At 37.7% G+C, this 22,975-nt stretch overlaps 1 protein-coding gene across 4 annotated transcripts in view; it reads right to left on the bottom strand.

The window, feature by feature from the left end:
• Positions 1-22,975, bottom strand: part of WDR37 (WD repeat domain 37) — a 125,401-nt gene that overhangs the window by 91,908 nt on the left and 10,518 nt on the right. For 2 of the 4 annotated variants that reach the window (XM_027841533.1, XM_027841532.1), the window contains exon 3: positions 21,581-21,691. The gene's annotated coding sequence lies outside the window, so the exon portion shown is untranslated. Of the gene's footprint in view, positions 1-16,375; positions 16,419-17,438; positions 17,853-21,580; positions 21,692-22,975 lie in introns of those variants that run through there. The other 2 variants (XM_027841530.1, XM_027841531.1) reach the window with 2 other exon arrangements.

Here is a 22,975-nt window from a genome sequence, read left to right as displayed (position 1 = left end):
AACGAGCTCAGGATTTAATGGAAGAAGCAACATGTGAATAATAGTGTACAAACAAGATATTATACAGAATAAACTGGAGATAACCTACAAGGAAAGGCACCAAAATCCCATTCCTTTTAATCCCATGGAAGGTGGGATTTTGGTGGAGAATTGGAGGAACCCAGGAGGTAAAGATGGGGAAGAACAAAGGGATGACCAATAAAAATGCATGAAATTGAAAGTCGGAGGGTCTTGTTCAAGGAATAGCAAAGAAGCCGACGTCACTGGCTAGTGGAGTACATAGAGAGCAGTAAGGTGTCAGAAGACAGCAAAGGAAAGAAGGAGCTAGGATAAGGTGGGCTTTTAAAAGCACAAAAGAATTTTCTGTTTGCTCCTAGAGGAAATAGGGAGTCAATGGAATCTACTGAATCAGTGAGGACTGTGAGTGAGTCTCTGTGTGTGTGTGTGTGTGTGTGTGTGTGTGTGTGTGTGTGTTACAACATGTTCAGACCTCCACTTAAGGAATATCAATTGCAAGGAAAGGGGCCCAGGACAGAATTTTGGGGAATACAGTTGGTAGGCATGATCTGGATGAAGATCCAGGAAAGGAGGCTGAGGACCATCCACAGAGGTAGAAGGAGAAAACAATGTCACAAAAACCAAAAGAGGAGACAGCAAAAAGGAAAAAGGGGTGACTGGCAGTGTCCAAGGCTGCAGAGAGGTCAAAAAGGATCAGGATTGGGGAAAAGCCATTAAATGTGCTAAGAGATCATTGGTAACTTTGGAGAGAATAGTTTCAGGTGAATGATTGGAAGCCACACTGTAGAGAATTAAGAAGCGAGTTAGAGGAATACAGTAAATAATTATAAACAGCCTTGTCAAGGAGTTTAGCGATGAAAAGGAAGAGAGAGACATCAGTCAACAGCTAATAGGACAGACTAATCAAGTTAAGGGTTTTTTGAGAATAGGGAAGCCATGGGCATTGTAAGCCATGTAAGCCATGTAAGCAGTAGAAAAGTTAGCATAAAGACAGAGACTTAATATTAGTGAGAGAGTAGAGATGATAGCAGAAACAAGTGGATTTGTACAAGAGTACAAATTCACTTTAGCAGGAAGGAAGACCACCTTATCCTCTATGACAGACAAGAAGGAGAATAGGATGAAGTTTAAAAGAATTGAAGAAACGTAATAGAGTAGAAATAACACTAGTTTTGAAGTGCCATAATCTGGGCTCAAAGGCTGATCCTGTTATTTGCCATCTGTGACACAGGCAAATCATTTAATGTCGCTGGGCCTCAGTCACATTATCAGTAAGATAAGGTAATTAGATTAGATCATCTCTAGGGTCATTAAATCCTATGAAGGAAAGAGATGATGCTCATATTGAGTGACACCAATTTTTTTCAGTTAAGAAGCAGAGGCAGAGGCCAACAGAGAATTTCCGGGGTTTTTGGCTATGTTTTTTATTGAAATTATTTTACAGATGAGGAAAACTAGCTTAAGCAAATTAGCAGACATAAGCATACATGAGAGCTTAAGGAAAGGTAAGGGTTTGAAACAGTGGTTTTAAAGAGATGAAGTCTTTCTGAGATGAATAAAAAGAGCCCTGTACAACTATGAAGATCCATTTGAAAGTGTAGGAATGACTTATGATATTAGTGTAGCATAGTAGACCCAGACTGGCAAGAAAAGCTCATACTTGCCAATACTCGATAATAAGAACATGAAAGCGCACCTGAAGTTCAACTTAGATTTCTGTGTAGTAAGATTGCTCATTTTAAAAACTCTTCCCAAGATACAGTAGATAACAGACATTGACTAAAATTCATGACAGCTAGACAGTAAGTGAGCACAATAAACAGTTAAACTATAAAAAGAAATTATTATAAAAGCCTAACAGTTTAGAGCCATTTTGCATTTGGTATACAAATGCCCTACACACTTTCTTTCAAGACATCTCTATAATAACAGCATAGAAATAAGGCAAAATGGTGTAATTCAAAAGATCACTACTTTTAGAGTAAGTGGATATTGGTTCAAATCTCAGCTCTACCAGTTTACTACATAAGTGACTTAGGTTGAGCATATAACTTATCTCTGGGCCTCACTTTCCTTACCTTGAGATAAGGGACACAGATTAGATGAAATTAGTCTGGCTCCCTTCCAGCTTTAAATTTATGATCCTATGTTCATTTTTATGATTCTGACTCAACAAGGGAAAAAGCAAAATTTCACACACTATGTTTAACAAGGGAAGAAATAAAAATTCCACGCAAAGAGGTTCAAGTAAAAATGCCAATTCTCAAAGGGATAAAATTCAATTACTCAAAAAATGTACGCATGCAAAACAATTCCCCAACAATAACAGAAAAACACAGTACCACTGTCCAGGGCATTCAAATCCAAACACTGACTAAAATCCAAATCAAGAAAGACAGTTAACATCATTATCAAGAAGAAGATCGTTTTAAATAAGATATTTTGCCTTCAGAAATTTATCAGTACTTATAATTAAACAATAACATGCTCATAGTTCTGTAAGGTATGTTTGAATTTCCATGTGACATGTTTCACAACAGGGTCTCCTATTTCTTGCTATAATATACTGACACCTGATAGTAAGTAATATAAATACTATTTAACCTAGCAATAACTATTCTTCATAGAATGAAGCCCTGATTCATTAAGTCTGTGTTTAGTAGATTTGCTTTTAAATTTTGGTTGTTAACAGGTATGTGTGCAAGGTTAAAAATCCATCTTTTTGTTTTATTTCTCTGATTAAGATCTACCAAGGCTACAGACTACCAAATTCAAAGCCCACACAAAAATTCTTTGTTATATAAAACTCTAATTACTTTACTCAACTATATCTATATTAACAATTAGCTCTAACAACCTAGATGAAAAATAACACTCAAACTTCTTTCTGCCAAAGGCAGGCTGCAGAACTCTTTGATTTTGTCTTCAGGACACCAAATTAACTGAAGCCAGAAAATACAGAATCAAGTAATTTCGAAGCACAAGAAGAACCTCTGATAATAATAAACATATAATACAAGTACCAAAGAGTATCAAATTTTTTATTTGTGTTCACTATTTACAGCTTCATAAATGTACCAATAACATGCATGGTATACACAATCAAGGCATTTTAAAAAAAATTACACCAAAAAATACAATGAATAATTTTTATATACAGTGAAAATATTTGGAGTCAAAAGATCTGGTTTCAAATCTCAACTTTGCTACTTCTTACCTATGGGATTCTGAATGTCGTTTACCTTTCTCTAGACCTATTTCCTCATCTATAAAATGAGAGTTGGAATGGAAAAGTTCAAAGATCCCTTTGAGCACAAAACGGTAATACTCTGATTTTCTGTTCCATGATTTTTATCCCAATTTTCATTTATCTCCAGTTTATTTTCCCTCCATGTTGTGATATCCAATTGAAATTTCATTTCAAATAAGACATATACAATAAACAATTCAAATCTCCAAAATATTAAAGCTATTGTCTTCAGGAAAACATTAATGAGATTCGCCAATGGAAAAAATGTTAATACACACAGTGAAACAAATTTTACCTATTCCTGCATGGTTAATTTTAACTTTAAGACATATAAGCAGTTAAATCATATGCAAGTACAGAAAAAAAGATCAAATTAATAGAAGAGAGGAGAAAAAACAAGCAAAACAACCATAAAAAAAGTGGCTACAAATTATAGTAAATGCCCTAATTGCTTACCAAATGTTAAAAGAAATGCTTTGTGCATTTTGTCAAGGTAATTTTCAAAATTTTTTTTATACATATGACATTTCTTTTAAAAAAGGAAAATGGAAATGATGAAAGGAGAAGGGCAGGAAAGGAACAAAGGAGGAGAGGAAATGAATTAGATTTTAGAGATAGAGATAAAAAGACAGATGAATCTTTATTAAGTACTCTATGCCCAAAATATTTTTAAGTGCTGGAGGATAAAATGCAGACAAATAAGACAGTCACTAACCTAAAGGAGGTTACATTTTAATTGGGAACGACAACATGTAAAGAAGTACAGGAAAAGGAGGAGGGCCAGAATGGCTGTGGCATTGTGTGCAAATGCCTAGTCCAGATAAAAATAAGGCCAAACCTCACCCACGGACAAAGCCCAAAGTTCCAACAGGAGGGAAGAAGAAAAGGATGGCCCCAGTGGAGACAGCATGATATAGAAATGGTCAGAAAGTGCCATGGAGGCTGGGTTCCAGACAAGGTAAGGCCAAAACTTGAATTTAATACAATAGTAAGGTTGTAAAACAATCTTAAGGTCAAATCACACACTTAAAATAAAGAAAAACAAAGGTTAAACCACAGAGATTCCCAAAGTAGGATACACCACCCCCTGAGGGGGCTGGAACAATGGAGGGTGTGGGGGGGAGAGACACAACACCTGTGCAATTGGGAGGCCTTGAATAAAAATAAGGGCGCAATGGAAGCACAAGGAAAGAAGAGAAGAAAATTTTGAAAAACTATTTGTACAGGTTTCATCTGTTGTGTAACAGAGTTAAAGTCGTAGCGATTACATTTTTTTTTTCTAAATAAATATACAAAATACAAGTTATAACAGATCAGTGGTCAAGTCTGCCTACAGGTCTTAACAAGCAAGTATGGGCAGGCAGATTGTCAGGAAATACAGCATGCAACAGCAGGAATATGTGTATGTAATGACTTGTTTACGATATACTATATGGTTACATGATGCAATATTAAAAATTTCAATGCAGAAAAAACCACAAATTTACAAAAACTTATTAAATTTAAGATGCTTCATTTTTTAAAAAAATATTTTTGAAATGATGCAAAATTTTTTTAAAAACCATTAAAGGGTTAAAGATTTCCAGGGGGACACTGAGTAACTTTTTTTTTAAAGGGGATCATAGGCCAAATAAATTTGTGAACCTCTGGCCTAAACTATAAGTAGGGAAAAGAAAGTTACTAAATTTTAAAAGTCACTAACCTAAAAATAAAAGAGCTGTATGAATCAATGTAATTTAAAGAAAATTATTTTAGTCAAATGTGCTATAAACAATAATGGAAAACTGAAGACCATCCAACAAATTTTCTGTTTTCTACTGTTAAAATAAAAACTCCTGTAACTGCTAAAACAGAAGAAACCACAGGTCCAAGAGGGGGACCTGGAATGATCTAGGGTCTGATCACAGTTTTCAAGGATTATAACTGCATTTATTGCCTAAGAAGAAGCAGCATGCAAGCTAGAGAACAGTGTAGACGACGTTCCCATCTGCTCAAAGGAGAACTAGAAGGTGTGAGATTTTTATACATAAGTCAGGTGGGGTGGAGGTGGGGGAATGGTTTAGAAAATATCTGTAAATATAATAAATCAGAAAGCAGAATGTTTGCTGCTTTTAAAATAAGTCAGGAACCAAGATTTTTGCTTTTCTCTCTGAGATGGTCAAGACAGGTTTCAGCAATTGCAGGCATCTCTGAGTTCAGCCAAAGTCTACTTCAAAAAAGATCACTGGTATGTCAAGAAGCCCTGAGTATCAGAAGTCCTCCTGATTGGCTAATTATTGTGCTACTTTATTGTCTGATTCTTCTGTGAAAAACAGAAGCTCTAAATCTAGTATATTTGATCGGTTAGTACAAGCATTACAGAGCCCATGTTCATACCACAAACAAGTATAGAACTTTATTTCATAAATCTGAGTTATTCAAAATTACATTCTAAATTATAAAAGGAGATTAATTCAACCTTTAACCTTTTTTAAAAATCACACAATTAGAGGAAGTCCAAGATTACAACTCATAATTAAGCATCATGCTCCCAACCTTCCTCTTCTGCCAAAAAAGACTGGCAAATTTCTAAAACCAAGTCACGAGAGATAATAACAATACAGACCCACTCATCACTACAGTTCTGTTAAGTATCAAGGGATGACTTCACAAAGTTAAATTCCAACTAAATTGGGCACTCATTGCTATCTAGAAATTCTTTTACTCTTCCCTGGTTGACTATCACACTTTCCAAGCCTTATATTCTCTCTTTAAGGCTCCCAATTCACCCCCTAACCCCTTCCTCTCAAGAGAAATCCTACTTCACTGAGAAAACAGAAGCCATACAGCATCGGCATCCATTTTTTCCTACTCCACACACCAAAAACATTTCTACATCATGTCCTCTATTTTCTCATCTTTTGCTTCAGCACCTGGTGAAAAGAAGGCCCTTCTGGGACAGGATTCTGGGAAGATGGCAGAGTAGGTCAGAAAATTCCAAGCTCTCCAGATTTCCCCCATAAACACGACAAAATAGCACCTCATGGTGAATATAGACCAGTAAAAACAAACAAGAGTTGGAGCAGAACAGTAGTCCTCCTGGGACAATCAAAAGATCTGAGAATTAGTCCCTATAAAGAGTAAACACCTCCAGGCACATGGCAATGCTTTTTTTCTTATTTTGTATATAAGTTTTAGTATTTTTAGTTCCCCTTGTGTATTTTAGTATTTAAGTTCAAAATTTTAGAAATTTTTGAAAAAAAAGAGAAAGAAAGAAAGAAAGAATAAAAAAAGGCCCTTTTCTTTGCCAAGACCAAAGTCATTACTGGTACTCTTGATCTTATCCCCTCCTGTCTCTTCCAAAGGCTAGCCCCCTCAATCATTCCCACTTTTTTTATCCCCAACTAACAACCAGTAACAAACACTTATTATGTAAAGGCACTGGGTTTAGTGCTTGGGGTTCAAAACACAAACACGAAAAAGTCCCAGTCCCTGAGGAGCTTAAATTCTATTAAAGTAAAATGACAAATACATAACAGATACAAAATATGTACAAATTAAATATGAAATAATGCAGAGGGGGCACTAACAACTGGGGGGGAGGGGGGATATGGAAAATCCTCATATGGGAGGTTGCTTCAGAGATAAACCTTAAAGGACCCTCTGGAATTTCGAGAGGCAAAGGTAAAGAGAAACAGCATACCAGACAAAGGCATAAAGAAGGGATATGGAATGTCTCAAAGTTCATCAAATACCCCTTCTTCCTTTCACCCCAGAACTCCTAGGAAGGATTTTCTATACACATTATCTCCATTTCCTGACCTTGCAATCTGCCTTTGGATCTCACCACTTCACTGAAACTATTCTTTCCAAGGTTACCAAGGACCTCTACTGCCAAATGAAATTTTCTCAGTCTTTATTCTGTTTGACTTCTCTGCAGCTTCCACAACTGTCAACCTTTCTCCTTCCTGGGTTTCTGTGACAGTGCTCTGACTTTCATTCTCCTGCTGTCAAAATAATTTTCTTTCAGGCTTCTTTACTACTTTAACATCCATCTCCCACTCAGTAAATACAGGCATTTCCCAAAGGTGTGTTCAAGGCTTTTTTCTCTTCTCTACACTCTCCCTCTTGGTGATTTAGCATCTTTCATGGGTTTCTCATACTTGTCCATATATGTGTCTATACACACACACATATAAATATACACATATAAATACAGACATATAGCTATTGAGCCCTAGCGTCTTTAATGAACTACATTCCCATATTACCAATTTCCTATTTGACATCTTAAGAGTCCCATAGGCACTTCAAAGTAAACACATCTAAAACTCATATTTTCCCCCCAAAATACTCTTCCTCCAAACTTATTTATTTCTATTTAAACTGTCAGCATCCTTTGAGTTACACTGGTTTGCAACTTCAGAGCCAATCTTCCCTTTCCTTTACCTCCCCTCATATCCAGTCAGTCGCCAAGTCTTGACAATTCTGCTCCCACATTTCTCACAGCCATCCTTGTCTTTCCATTCACACATCTACTATCCTATCTCAAGTTCAAACCTCTTACCTGTACTGCTGTAATCGTCTACTTGCCCTCCCTACTTTGAGTGTCTCCCTTGTTCTAATACTACTTTCATATTGTTGTCAAGTTAATATTTCTAAAACACAGGCCTGTCCATGTCCTTCCTCTATGCAAAAAGCTTCACAAGCCTTTAGGATGAAATACAAACTTTTGTCTGACAATTAGAGCATTCCACAAACTGGCCCCCACATTTTATACACTCCTTCCCCCTACCAAAAACATACTCTTAAGTTCCGGCCAAACTGGCCAACTAGCTGTTACCTGGGCTCTGCATTCTATTATCCATCTTTAATGCCTTCTTACAGACTGTCCTTTTTGCATAGAATGCATTTCCTCCTCATCAGCCTGGCTTAAAATCTCCACCTTTAAATCTCAGTTTAGGTACTAACTTTTCAAAACCATTCCTGCTATTTCTAGTTGTTAGTACTCTTTAAATTACTAAAATTACTTTTATTTATTTGTTTATTTTTTTATATTTTTTATAAATATATAAATATATAAAATATTTTATTTTTTATTTTTATATTGATATTTATATTTTATAACTATATTTTATACTGTGTATTTTATATATTTTATATAATTTTTATATATTTATATTTTATATGTTATATGTTATATAAAATATATAAAATAAAAAATATATAAATTTTTTCTATTTTTATATATAAATTTAAAAATATTTATATTTTATATATAAATTTAAAAATATTTATATTTTATATTAATATATTATTTTATTTATTTGTTAGTACTCTTTAAATTACTAAAATTACTTTTTATTTACTAGTCTTGTAATGCATCCCCCAAGGAGAATGTAAGCTCCTTCATTAGTAGAACTGTAACAATCTGTCTACGCATCCTGGGGCCCAGCACAATGCTTACACACAGTATGCATTTAAACATTTATTGAAATGAACTGAGTAATTTCCATTTAATTTCCATTTTACTTAAATAATGAGAAGTTTATTAGAAAGAGCAATAGATATGAAGTTATGGGATCTGGGTTCAAATGTTGACTTTATCTCCAAGCCCCTAAGTAAACTACTAATCTCTCAATTTCCTCATCAGTAAAAGATGGGGATGGGGGTGGTGAAAATCAATGGTTAGATCAGCTGTAATGTCCCTAACAGCTATACTTCTAAAATCCTCAGATACTCATTATTACATATAATAGTATCTGAAAATGCTTTGCGAGTGACTACTTTCAGATGGCTATTACAAAGATTAAAAAGTAAACATAAGAAAATCCGAAGAACTCTGGCATTTTCGTTGCCGTGGAGTATCCTCCCGTGATCTCCTTTACAAAGGGGCTCTGTGGCCTAGCGCCCCCTCCCCCATGCCAGGTCACCCGTGATGGTCAGCCGCAGTCCACTGCCTGACAAGGGCTGCTTGGGAGCGGCCACTAAGGTTTACATCACCACAACAAAAACAAGCACCATGAACTATGCCCAAATGGCTATAAATATGTGCATACCCTTTGACCCAGCAATAGCACTTCTAGGGCTATATCCCAAAGAGATCATACAAATGGGAAAAGGACCCACATGTACAAAAATATTCATAGCAGCTCTTTTTGTGGTGGCCAAGAATTGGAAATTGAGAGGATGCCCATCAATTGGGGAATGGCTGAGCAAGTTGTGATATATGAATGTGATGGAATACTATTGTGTTATAAGAAATGATGAACAAGCTGACTTCAGAAAAACCTGGAAAGAATCGTCTGGTCTGATGCTGAGTGAAGTGAGCAGAACCAAGAAAACGTTGTACACAATAACAGCCACATTGTGGGATGATTAATATTGATAAACTTAACCCTTCCCAGAAATACAAGGATCTAAGACATCTCCAAAGACCTCATGATGGAAAATGCTATCCACATCCAAAGAAAGAACTATGGAAGCTGAACTGCCGTTTTTTTTTCTTCTCAATTGCTATTTTTTTTCTTCTCTTCTGTTGAGTTTTGTTTCCTCTTTCTGGTTCCTCCTATTGGTTTTAATTTTTACTTACAACATCACTAATGTGAAAATCTGTTTAATATGAATGTAAATGTATAGCCTATATCAAATTGTGCACCACCTTGGGGAGAAAAATTTTAAACTCAAAAGCATATGGAAGTGATCACTGATAAATCAAAATAAATTAATAAAAAAAAAAAAGAACAAAAAAAAAAAAGAACAAGCACCATGGCAGCATTCCCATCGAGCGGTTCACTCGTAGCAAGCCATGACTGCTACCGAAGGCGTCTGGGTTCCACTTCCAGCAACAGCTCCTGTGGAAGTGTTGAGTGTTCTGGGGAAGTGATCCCCCCAAATCAGACCCAGGCCACTGGTGGGCAAGCTTCTTCTTCAGGAAGTCAAGTCATTCATTCATGACAACTGTATTGGAGTCCCCAAAGCACTCAGGAACTGATGGCACCATCCCTTGACCTGGCTCAGGAGGCCAGGAGGGAGCAGCATGTCAGCCAAGCCCATTTCCTCCCCTCCTCCTCTCCCCACCCCTTCCCTCTCCTACCTATTCCCTTAGAATAGAGAGGCTACTTAAGTATAGAAGTAGTTGTGTTGTGTATATGTGTGTGGCTTTCTTTTTAAAAGGAAGACAAAAGCAAAACATCAAAAAAAGAGCAAAAGAAACCACACTGCTTTTGTTTGTTTTTTTTTATTATCTGAATCACCTATAAGGCTTTCCAGCAGCCTCATTAACTTGTTTACTTTGTACTCAACAGAAACTAATAAACTTTGAGCAGCCTTTTAACAAAAAAAAAAAGTAAACATGAATCCCTACCAAAAAACTGTGAGAATACCATATATAATATACCATATATAATTAAAGTATAAAAAAATAATTATTTGAAAACTTGCAAAACAGAAAAAAGATTCTCAAACCAAATCCTCCTAGACTCCACAAGCCACTTGCCTAGTTAAAAGGAAAACAACAATTAAAAAAAAAAAAAAAACCTTTCAAAGACAAACTAACAAACTAGTTTTGGACCTGAATCTAATTTTTAATTCACTGTTTTTGGGGAAACCATTATTGTATCAAGGAATAAATCTTCCTTTTTTAAAAAAGGGTACTTTATTGGACAATTTCCTAATCAAAAAAGTTCCCTAAAATACAGGCTAAGATCCCAGAATTACAACTTATATTGCCTTGAAAAAGTCCTTCTCTAGACCTCAGTTTCCTCAACTGTAAAATAAGTGTTTTCTTGAAAAGTAAAATCTCTAAGGTCTCTTCTAGCTCTAAATTAAATGCTTATTATTCCCTTCCTTTCTCCTAAATTCTATAACCCTATCATTTTAATATCTGCTCAACAGATACATTTACATAGATTTGCAAGATAAAAAAGAAATCTGAAAATAGAAATTATTGATATTATCCAGTTTTTTTTAATTAGACTTTTTTCTTAGCCTCCCATGGAAACTTTGACTTAAGTCTCTCACCACTCCAGTTTATACTCCACTATGATATCAAAATGATCTTCCTAAAGCATAAGTCTAACCATGTCACTCTCAATCCCCATTCAAAAAATTCCTGTGACTCCCTATTACCTCCAGGATCAAACAGAAAAATCCTCCAGCTTTTAAAGTTCTTCATATTCTGACCTCTTCCTACTTTTCTTACACTTTACTCTCGTCTGCTAGTCAATGACACTGATCTTGCTACTCCCAGTATGAGACGCTCCGTCTCTGCATTCCATGCATTTGCACTGTCTCCTACGCCTAAAATTTTTTGCCCTTGTAATGTATACTTGTTGAGTCCCCTAGCTTCCTTAAAGTTTCACTTCCTTAATTTAGTGCCTTCCCTCTGAAATTATTCCCAATTTATCCTGAACATATACATATTTTGTCAGTTCATAGGTATTTACATGTTGTTTCCCTCATTAGAAGAGGGGAGAAGTGGAAAGCCTTGAGGACACCAGGCTATTTAAAAAATCTAGGTGTGAGGTAACGAGATCTGTACTAGAGTGGTAGCAATGTCAGAGGAAAGGTGGTGTATTTGAGAGATGCTGAAAAGGCAAAACTGGCAGGCCTTGGCAACAGCTTGGAGTGGAGATGGGGATCTGAAAGACAGTGAGGAATGATTCCAAGGTTGAGAATACTAGGGACTGGGAGGACAGTGTTGACCTTCATAGTAATAGGGAAGGGGGAGGAGGGGGAATTTACAGGTAAAGAATAAGTTCTATTTTGGACATACTGAGTTTAAGATATTTACTGGACACTCGGTTCAAAATGTCTGAAAGGTAATTGGAGATGCAATTAGAATAACTGCAAAATCCCCTAACTTATGTCTCCCCCCTCCCATTCTTCCCCAATCCACAATGGATAATGCTTCCAAACACTAAATCTATAACACTATTTTGAACGTGTCAGGGTTTTAAAGGCAACCAACCATTCTGAAAAAGGAAACTGAGATAATGTTTAATTTATATTCACAGCATTTATAAATCAAATACTAAGTTCCTACTCTGTACAAGGAAAGCATGGTGCTAGATCTACAGAGGCAGCTAGTGGAATAGTGGATGCTGTGCATGGAAACAGGAAACAGGAAGATCCAAGATCAAACTCTAGCTTTAGACATTTATCGGCATGTCATTCAGGGTTTTAGGGCGACTGTCACATCAAGGAAAAGCTCCTTTTATTTAAAAAAAGAAGTGCATTTTATTGGAAAATTTTCACAATCCAAAAATTCCCCTAAAACACAGGTTAAGATCCCGGAACTGCTGTTTACATCACCTTGGAAAAGTCATTTTCCTTTACTGGCCTTCAATTTCCTCAAATACAAAATGAGTATTTTGAAAAAGATTATCTCTAAGGCTCCTTCTAGCTCTAAATCCATCTTCAGACATTTATTACCTATTTAATCTTCAGGAAAAGGTGAACTGATTATCTGCAATTCAGCATCTTTATTTTTTTAAATTTCAGAAGCAAGAACAACACAGAAGAAAAACCTGTTTTTTTGTTTTGCCTCCGTGGTAAAGTACACAAACCTATAGTTAATAAAACAGTTCATCTAGAGAGCTTCACTAGCATAATTACAATTGTTTTATGTAATATAAATTTAAAACTTTTACTCCAAATTAATACCTAAATCACTTTATGTTATATTAATCCTCTCATCTGAGATGCAAGTGACTAATATTTAACAGAGGAGAGGCTGAGGTAAGTCAGTTGCAAAACTAGAAAATGAAGTCACACTCTTTATTCTCAAAGGTGATGACACAACCTATAATCCAGAATAATTAAAAAAACTGAAAGCTACATTTTCAAAAGATAATTAGCATTCCTTTAATGGTATTCAGTTACTCAATGCCAGAGGTCAAGATCCCAGTAAGCATGAGTCTAGTTTAATTTTTTTTTATTCAAATAAACATTGTTTGTTTTCAAGTTACTAAAGCTTGTAAATCTTTCTCCAAAGACCATTACATTACCTCCAAGTCATTATAAACAGTGAACTTAATGGAAAACAAATAAAAATAACACCTTCGGCCTCTAAAGTCCTTGTCTATATTGCTTACTGTCTAGATCAGCCATGTGGCATTAATAACACTGACATTTCGAATTCAACATTTAAAGCACCTATTATGTGGTAGGCACTAAGCAAAATAAAATGTTTAGATGAAGCAGAGTTTCTGACTCATTCATGGGAGTTTCAATCTGTGGGAACAGGATGGAGACATATACATACAAGGTACTGAAACAAAATCGTACATGCTAATTATATGACAGAAACAAACCAAATGTCAAGTGAAGTTCAAGGGAGGAAAAAAGCATTACTGCCTAGTGCAAGGGGTACAGGTAATAAGAGCAATTTATCTAAACTGAGTCTTAAAAGTCAGGTAGAATTTCAACAAAATGCAGGGTGAGGTAAAGAAAGTCATTTCAGGCACATAAGTTGAGCAATGGAAGGAGAAGGTACCTCACAGGCAATCAGTCCAAAGCTGTGTCTAGACAAAGTCTGGAAAAAGTGGCCTCAAGTTATTAAGAAGTTGGAATGCAGGGCTAAAGAGCATGAACTTTTTTTGGTAGGCAATAGGGAACCACTGAAGCTTACCGAGCAGAGTAAGTTATAGAGCTGAAAGGACCTTAAGGATCACAGATAAAGAAATGGATGTTACCAAAGGTGATATCTAACCCAACCCTCTCATTTTATAGAGGAGGAAACAGGCTCAGAATGGTTAAGTCACTTGCCCAAGAACACACAGGTAATGTATAAGAGGCAAGATTTAAACTCAGATCCTCTGACAGCAAACCAATTATTTTTTTTTTACTGTACCTAACTGCTGCTTATCTCTTCTAGATCACTGGTTCCCAAATTTTTCCCATAAATCATTTCATTAGTAAAAAAGTTATTGGGCACACTTCCTCCAAATTTTTACTTATTTATAAATTACATATATATATGCATATATTATATATATGAATGTATATAGTACTGCAATAATTATGTAAATTATAAAACTTACATAAAAATCTTAAAAGGATGAGATAAAATAAAAACTACACTTTGAAAATAATATATTATTTACTGATGGTACAAAATCTTTTTTGCTCTCCCTAAAAATAGTGTTATAAGTAAATATATATTTTAGGGACAGCATGACCAGGACTCTTACTCACCTGTTAGTGCACCCACACATGTAGCCTACACTGTAACTGAATCTATCCAGAAGGGATCTAGGAGGTAAATGACGGATATGCTAGGGGAGCAAATTGAATACTGCCTGAAAAACTACTGGTATGAGTGCCTGGATAACTTAAACCCGTAGCATAAGAGAAGTAGGGCGCTTGCAGAGCCATAAGAAGCCAGATATAGTAAGGGGTGGAGAAGTATTAGAGGAAAATGGACTAAAGAGATGGTAAAGTTGCTTTGGAGACCACTCAGTGATTGGTTACCAAGGGAGGCTGGGATAAGAATCATTCCCTCCCCTTAAATTGTTTGGAAAGGGAGTGAGGGTTATTCGGCATACTCCCTAGAGATCATACTCAAAACCAATGGAGGGCCTGGCCACCATTTTAGAGCAGTGATCTAGAACAGGGGTGGGGAACCTGCCCTCTGGAGGCCACACGTTCCCCACCCATGATCTAGAATTTCATCTCACCCATCCTCTCATTTTCCAAAGGAAGAAAACTGAGACCCAGAAACGTTATATTTGCCCAAGATCAACAAGGACAGAAGTAGTACTTAAACAGTTCCTTTGTCATCATTATCTGCTAACGTTTATATTGCACTATAAACATTTACAAAGCACTTTACTCTCAACCATCCTAAGAAATAGGTGATTACTTTTCCCATTTTACAGAGAAGGAACCTGGCCCTCATAAAGATGAAATGATTATCCCATAATCATCCAGTTAGTAAGTGTAGACTATAATAAAAGTCAGAGCCAGGGTTCCTGACTCCAAATATACATTCTTTCTATTACTGTCCTGAATAAATTACACCACAACTAACCTGACCAGATTGTTGCAAAAAGATTACCGTAATGGAAATAAGAACAATCTTTTGGTGGGGGAAGAGAGTAAGCACTGTGTAATAGACCATTTATATTAACCTCACAAAGTAAGCAAGGCAAACATTTATGTATTCTATTTAACTGATGAAGTACTTGAAGCTTATCGGGAGGAAGTAGCTTGCCCAAAGTCAGGGTTCATTAAGTACATAGCAGTCACTAAAACAAAAACAACCCAGATCTTCCGGCTCCAAGCAGAGTGTGTTTCGCACTACACGTAGCTATTTCCCCAACCAGTAGTTGCACATTAGAATTGGTTCAATAAATATTAAGTGAATGAATGGGCTCTTTACACATTTAGTTATTACTTAATCTCTCAGTGCTGTAGGCAAATCTTAGGCAATGAAAACACAGATATTGCCCCTATCCCTAAATTACTTAATAAAACTATTTCTAATAATAATAATAATAATAATGTGCCCTGCATTGCAGCAATTAATGTGCACAAGCTGGTCTATTACAATGGATCAGGCCAAGGATGGCTTCCTTCATGTCCCTTTTTTTCCCAGTGACTTCTCCGGTCTTTTGTTCGGGACAAGAAGCGAGCGAAATACAGTGGAAAGACCTACAAAAGGGGAAAGGGGAAAGGGGCATCCCGGCGGAGCTAGGAGTGCACGGCCTTGAAACCTGGGCTCATTTGCCCCGAACCGTCCGACAGCTGCGGCACGGCCCCGAAGGACACCGCGCTTCCTGCCCCCGGCCTCGGGAGGCACGGGACCAAGGACCGGCCTCGGAGCCTGCGGGGCGCGGGGGTGCATCCGCTGGCCGCGTCACCGCACGTCCCACCGTCACAGCGTGAAGACCCCTCCCCACGACTCAGGGCGCAGGCTCCCAAGGGAGCTGGGGGCCAAGGGGCCCCGCAGCTTCCGTGCCGCCCTCTCCGGGGGCTGGGGGCTCCAGTCTGGAAGATGGCGGCCAGGCTTCCAGGGGCGGAGGATGGCTCGGAGTCCCGAAGCCGAGCGAAGCCCGCATCCTCGGGGCGTGGAGAGGCCCGGGCGGAAGCAGGCTCCTGCCCTCCCCGGGAAGCGGCTCTCACCTGTCAGAGCCGCCGAGGGGCCTCACGCCGCTCCCGCCGCCGCCGCTCCCCGCTCACTGCCAGCCACGGGCTCCTTCGCCACTAGCCCCGGCTGCTCCCAGCGACCGCAGCAGGCGCGAGCCGACCCGGCACGAAGAACAGGCAGCGGGCGACGGTAGCTACCCGGTGACTGAAGTAGACAGACACGGGACGATCACTCCCCTCGGCTCCAACCCCTAGCTGCCTCACACTTCCGGCCGCGCCGGAAGCCCCGCCCATCCGTCTCCGTCCCGTCGCCATAGGGAAGGCAGTTGGCAGAGCGCCCTGTGCAGCACTCCCGGCTAGGAGGCTCCCAGCTGCCCCTGGATTCGCAGGAGCCTGGGGGTGGGAGGGAAGGGGAAACCAAAAAAAAAAAAAAAAAAGCAGAGTGCGTGACTGACTGGCTGGTGACGGGGTGGCAGGGCCTGATGTGGCGCAGAGGATAACACTAGGACGGGGCTCAGCAGCCTTTCCCCTTCCACCCCGTTCGCCCGGCCCTTGAGCATCGGTGCCGGGCCGGGAGCTTGAGGTTAGAGCCAAGAATCAGACAAACCCTCCGGGAGAGTGCTCCTGTGCGGGGTGCCCCCTGCAGATCTCCTCTCACCCGCTGCAGATCTCTGGCCCGTGCCGCCTTCATTTTACAAAATCCGGGAGATGATGGAAGGGAATGGGAACGCTGAAGTCCCCTGGTCAAGTTTAATTAACTCATGGCTGTGCGCCAATCAAAATACAATGCCTCTGGGCTCCGTTCCTCCCCAACCCCCACCCCCACTCCTCAAATCCAGCCCGGAATAATAAACCAAAAAGTCCTATCTGGTCGAGTTAGTCAACATTTATTAAGGGTTTGCTATGCGCCAGAGACTGTGCTCAGCGCTGGTGATACAAAGAAAAGCAAAAAACTCGTCCCTGATCTCAAGGAACTCACATTCCACACTCACATTCACACCCCCCCACACACACCCCTTCAAAATGGCCAAGGTCTTAGATTTCTTAGCATTTGTTAAATCTTAAAACCCAGAACTGACCCACTTTGGAAGATACTCACTGCAGTGACTGTTCAAGTGATGTTCCAAGATCAAGCAGGTTTCAAGTCCATCTGTCTAACAAAATGACCACAATCCGTGAAGAACTGGTTAGAGGGAAAAGGAGGGTGGGGGGGCGACTTAATATTCAGGTTCAATTGTACTGTTCATAGCTGTTTAATCGGTTTCTGAAGCTTTAAGATCCAAGCTGTTTTGAAGGGATTTCTTTGCCATGAACCTCTCCAATGATAGAGATGAGTAGGCGTGCTGTGTGATTTGGCTGCATTGAGGACTTCTGGAGATAGAACTATTAATATTTCAGCTTATCTGCAGAAGATGACTCATCTAGTTTCCTTTCTGAAAGATTTGATCACCATTGGCTAGAAAGAAAAGGCAAAATCAGCTGTTCTCAGTGAAAGGTGGGACCTAAATTGCTGGGTTTTTTCCCCCTTGGATCTCTTTTAGATAGAATATAGAATGACCTGACTGCTTATTTACACAACTAGCAGTCATCCTCAGCCACAAGTAAAATTCTAAGCCTTTAAGACTTACAAGTATTTCCCTTCTTTTATGAGGTATTTCTGTATGAGGGTCAAAATTGTCATTCTGTCTTGCAAAAGGTAAAGCTCAGGGCTCATACTTAAAAAGCAGATGTAACAAAATAGGCAAATGCTTCTCAAGAGCTCTGGCAAAGACCTGGGTTCAGGGATTTACAGGAAATTTGTACTTGGGAAGGTAATATAAACAAGAGTTTTTTCTTGGGAAGGTTTGTCCCAGCAGATGCAAGAAACTGACCCAGTGTGGAGAGAGCTGTGTGGAGAAGAAACAAGCTCAAAGTTGGGGTTCAGGTGGCGAAATTATATACTCCAAGATGGCCTTGGTTTGGAACAATTGTGAGAGGAGGCTTTCCTAATCAGACTCAGATGTGGTGGAGAAGTTCTCAGAGTGACTTATCTGTAACAGGCTTGGGTGAGGCTCTAGTAAAGGAAGTTTATCAGGACCAAAACTGGGATCTAAATTAACTAAGGCAGCAAAAAGAGAATGATTCAAGACCCCTGCATTAGGTCAAGAGTTTTATCTAATCAAAAACTGGGCACTTTATCTGCCTGACACAGAGTTAACACAGATTAGAACAGTGAAAAGTACAAACTTTTTCTTTGCCTATATGCTTTATGGGCATTAGGATAACCTAAATGACTCTAGAGTGGTGTGTTGTTATTACAACCATAACATCAAAAAATACAAAATTTACATCGCAACAAGAAAATCCAATTCCATGATTAAGACTTGGTTTATATTCTGGGGGCCCAAGAGATGGAATAATATATGTTGCATAATGAGGATTGTTTAAATTATTTTTTAATTTAATATTTTATTTTTTCCCTATTACATGTAAAAACAATTTTAACATTCTTTTTTCTAGGCAATTGGGTTGAAGTGACTTGCCCAGGGTCACACAGCTAATAAGTGTCAAGTGTTTTGGTCTGAGGCCAGATTTGATCACAGGTCCTCCTGACTTCAGGGCTGGTGCTCTATCCACTGCGCCACCTAGCTGCCCCTTTAACATCCTTTTTTCAAATTCTGAATAATTCTTTCTTCCCCCCCCCCCAAACACAATGAGGATTTTTTTAAAGTATAAAAATACAAAATATCACCAGACATAGTCCTATAATGATAGTCTGAGATAAACTTTTTACTCTGCCACTAATTTCCTGCATGGCAGCTAGGTGGCACAAGGCCTGGAGTCAGGAAGACTCATCTTTCTGAGTTCAATTTTAGCAGCAGACACTTACTAGCTGTGTGACCCTGGGCAAATCATGTACATAATCCTGTTTGCCTCAGTTTCCTTATCTGTAAAATGATCTAGAGAAAGAAATGGCAAAACACTCCAGTATCTTTGCCAAGAAAATCTCCAGATAGGGTCACGAAGAGTCAGACATGACTTAACAACAACAATTACCTGTGTGCCCTTTGTACAAATTGCTTCACTTCTGTATATTTCAATCTTCTCATCTTTAAAATAATGGCGTTCATGGATTTATAAGGCCCCTTCTAATTTTAAAATATTTTGTTTCTACATTTCATTTTGCAACATAGACCAGGAATAATTTTTCTATGTGGTTTTTAAAATTAATTTCATTTTGATAATTTTTGAGGACTCCTTAGTACTTACTATAATCTGAAGATATTTAGAAATCATAAAGGGGCAGCTAGGTGGCGCAGTGGGTAGAGCACCAGCCCTGAAGTCAGGAGGACCCGAGTTCAAATCTACCCTCAGACCAAACACTTGACACTTACTAACTGTGTGACCCTGGGCAAGTCACTTAATCCCAATTGCTTAAAAAGAAAAAAAAAATCATAAGAAAGTGAAGTCACTGACTAATGTCCCAGAAATGCATGATAAAGCTAGTAATGGATTTCAGAAGATCAGTACTAAGACTATGTTGACATTCTCAACCATAAAATAACAGACAATTGAATGTGTTTAGCAATATTAAACATATGTCATTTATCCCACTCAGTCTGTAAGACAGACTGAAAAAGGGTGAGATATTCAGTGAGATAAATTAATTTCTGGCATAGAGTTCCCTGCCCTGCCATCAATTTTGGGTTAATTCCGTTTGTTATATGCCCTCAACACTTACTTATTCAGTCTGCACTACATTTCATTTGTTGATATGTTGACTCATTAGTTTCTGCACAAAGAGCTATATCTAGAGATCAATATCTCTTGTAAATTAGATAGTACGCCTGTGTATATCCCAACTGAGATTATAAATTCCACAAGGGCAGGGGCCATATTTTCTAATTCTTTATATAATAGAACCTACAAGAAGACATCTTCCAATCCCAATGACTCTGGTATGACCAGATTGGTTGTATCCTATCATACCTACATATACCTACCCACAGTGGGGAATAAGGAGATCTGGATCATTGTTCTGTGTATCCACCCATTTAATTCAGCTTCTAAACCAACCTGGCCTACTCAACTCTGATATAAATCTTCCAAGTGACTGCAAACTGACCCATTCTTCCCAGTAGTTAGTTTTGATCCCTGGACAACCTACTAATGAAGCAAAAGCTCAAAGACTGGCTTTAGAAAAAAACTAAGCGAATCATTCTAACTCACTTCCCCTTAAAAGGTTTCCATTCCTCCACACAACCCCAATTATTGCATTTCAGGGAAGGCATAAGTGAATTTGTGAGTAATATTAGGTTGCCTTAAGAGAGACACAGTGTTCCAGATTAGGCAAAAAGTATACTGTGCTCTAGTCAGACCAAATCTGAAGTATTGTGTTCTGAAGGAGGTACTACAACTTAGGAAAGACAGTGATATACTGGAGAATGATCAGAAGAGGGCAACTATTGTGGTAGGGACCTCAAATTATGCCACATGAAGACCCATTAAAAGGACTAGGAATCCTTATCCCCAAAATGGAAGAGTACATTAAGTTGTTTTCAGATATATAAAGGGCTATCATATGGAAGAAGAAATAGATTTGTATGGATGACTTAAGAACAGAGAACTAAGAAAAATGGGTGAAAACAGAGAGCTAGATACAGGCTATATATAGAGAAAGAGCTACATATAAGGAAAAACTTTCTAACAATTAGAGTTATCCTAAATGGGCTGCCTTAGGAGGTAGCGGGTTCCCCCTCACTTGAGGACTTAGCTAAAGGTTAGATGACCAAGGCTTGTTAAAACAAGAATTCTCAATCTGGGGTGCATCAAGCCCCAGGGTACAGGGCTAGATTTCAGGGAGTCCATGAACTTAAAAAGGGGGGGAAATCACATCTTTATTTTCACTAATCTCTACTGAAGATTTAGCATCTCCTTCAATTATGAATGTAGACAACAAACCAGTACCTATGATTTTATTGTCACTAAAAATCACTCATATATTTATGTCACATTACAGTTGTTGCTGATATCAAAATTTCCTGCTAATTAATATTTTGAAATTTTTATAATTAGACGCATCACTACATCACATGTGATCATAGTCTTCCTGCCCACAGACAACTGACCATCGGCCATAACTGGCCAACTACTAAGATTTATAGATTTCACCAGATTGGTAAATCAACAGACACAGACACACACACACACACACACATACATACACACAGGGTTTTGTTTTGGTTTAAAAAAAAATACAACCTTGCAACGGGAAATTCTTGTTGAGATGTACTAGAACGTTCCTCTGTTCTCTTCCAAATAGAAGATGCTATGATTGTGTTCTATCCATGGTACTGAAGAAGACCTGGGCAACTAAAGCAAAACTAGATTGATACACAGCTAGCTTTTAGTGCAAATAATGAATCCCATGAAGTATTTAAATTATTCAAATTCATACTATTTAAAGTTATAATTATATGTAAAATATGATAATTGGTTACAGACCAATGGATGTTTTCAATGAAAAATTTTAATATAAGTTTTTATCCATTTATTAACATAATATGCTTTTATAATTTTATTAACATAACAGCAAAGGATAAGAAGAGTACTTCTGATTCAAATTTATTACAAAGTAAAGGGTAGGTATGGAAAGTAAAATTTTAAAGTTACTGAACATTATACCTAAAGATACTCGATTTTTCAAGTGATCAAACAAACTAATCATTGCAGTAAACATTTATTCACTACCCATTTCATTTCTATTTTCTTTCACTGTCTTAAGTTTTTGTCTGAGTGGCTGCTCTAAGAGCAACACATTTTTTATTAAAATCTTTAATCCATACAACTAAAAGATGTTCTATTTCTATCACTGTAACACATCATTCCTTATAATTGTTTCAAACCACAAAAAAAAGCTGATGCAACTTTTGATTTTTCCTTCTGTTCTTATGGCATGTTTTAGAATATTCCATACCACAGATTTAGGTATTCTGATCCTATTTTAGAGTTAATATGATCACATTCATTTCATTCAATTACATCAAATTTTTGTTCTACTGTAATAATAAACTTTTTTTTTACACTGGCAGTGTTTCCATCTGGAATATACATTCTTCCTTTTGTCAATTATAAAAGACTTTTTTAAAAAACAACATAACTGGTAGCAAAATTATATATAGGAACACAACATATCTATGCTTAACAGGAAAGTACAGGCTGATGACATAGCTATATATTAAAACCTTCAATTTGTTTATACATATTGCATTAATTGAATTCTAGCTGGAATTAAATGAGACTTGGCATCATTTTATACTTCATATTCCATCAAATTTCACATTATTTGAACTCACATTAATCATGACCTAGTTATTGAACATGAAGTGAACCTATAGTCTGTGTGACTCAGGCCACAATATCCTCATCTAGGGGGGAAAATAACAAAACATAACTTTTATGATTTGGAGTAAGAAAAAAATTCATCTTTATGATTATTATTGCTATGAATCCAGGGTATGTAAAATCACTATTAAATTTAAAATGATAAAGACTTAGGGGAAAATCTTCACTAAATATTTCAAAAACACTACTGGTAAGTTTTAAAATACTATCCGTAAAAAGTCAAAAGAGTATAATGGAAAGAACAATGGACTA

This window comes from Vombatus ursinus, unplaced genomic scaffold, assembly GCF_900497805.2.
Source record: "Vombatus ursinus unplaced genomic scaffold, bare-nosed wombat genome assembly UNPS02014861.1, whole genome shotgun sequence".
Classification (NCBI taxonomy): Eukaryota; Metazoa; Chordata; class Mammalia; order Diprotodontia; family Vombatidae; genus Vombatus; species Vombatus ursinus.
This window is presented reverse-complemented; position numbering and strand designations above follow the sequence as displayed.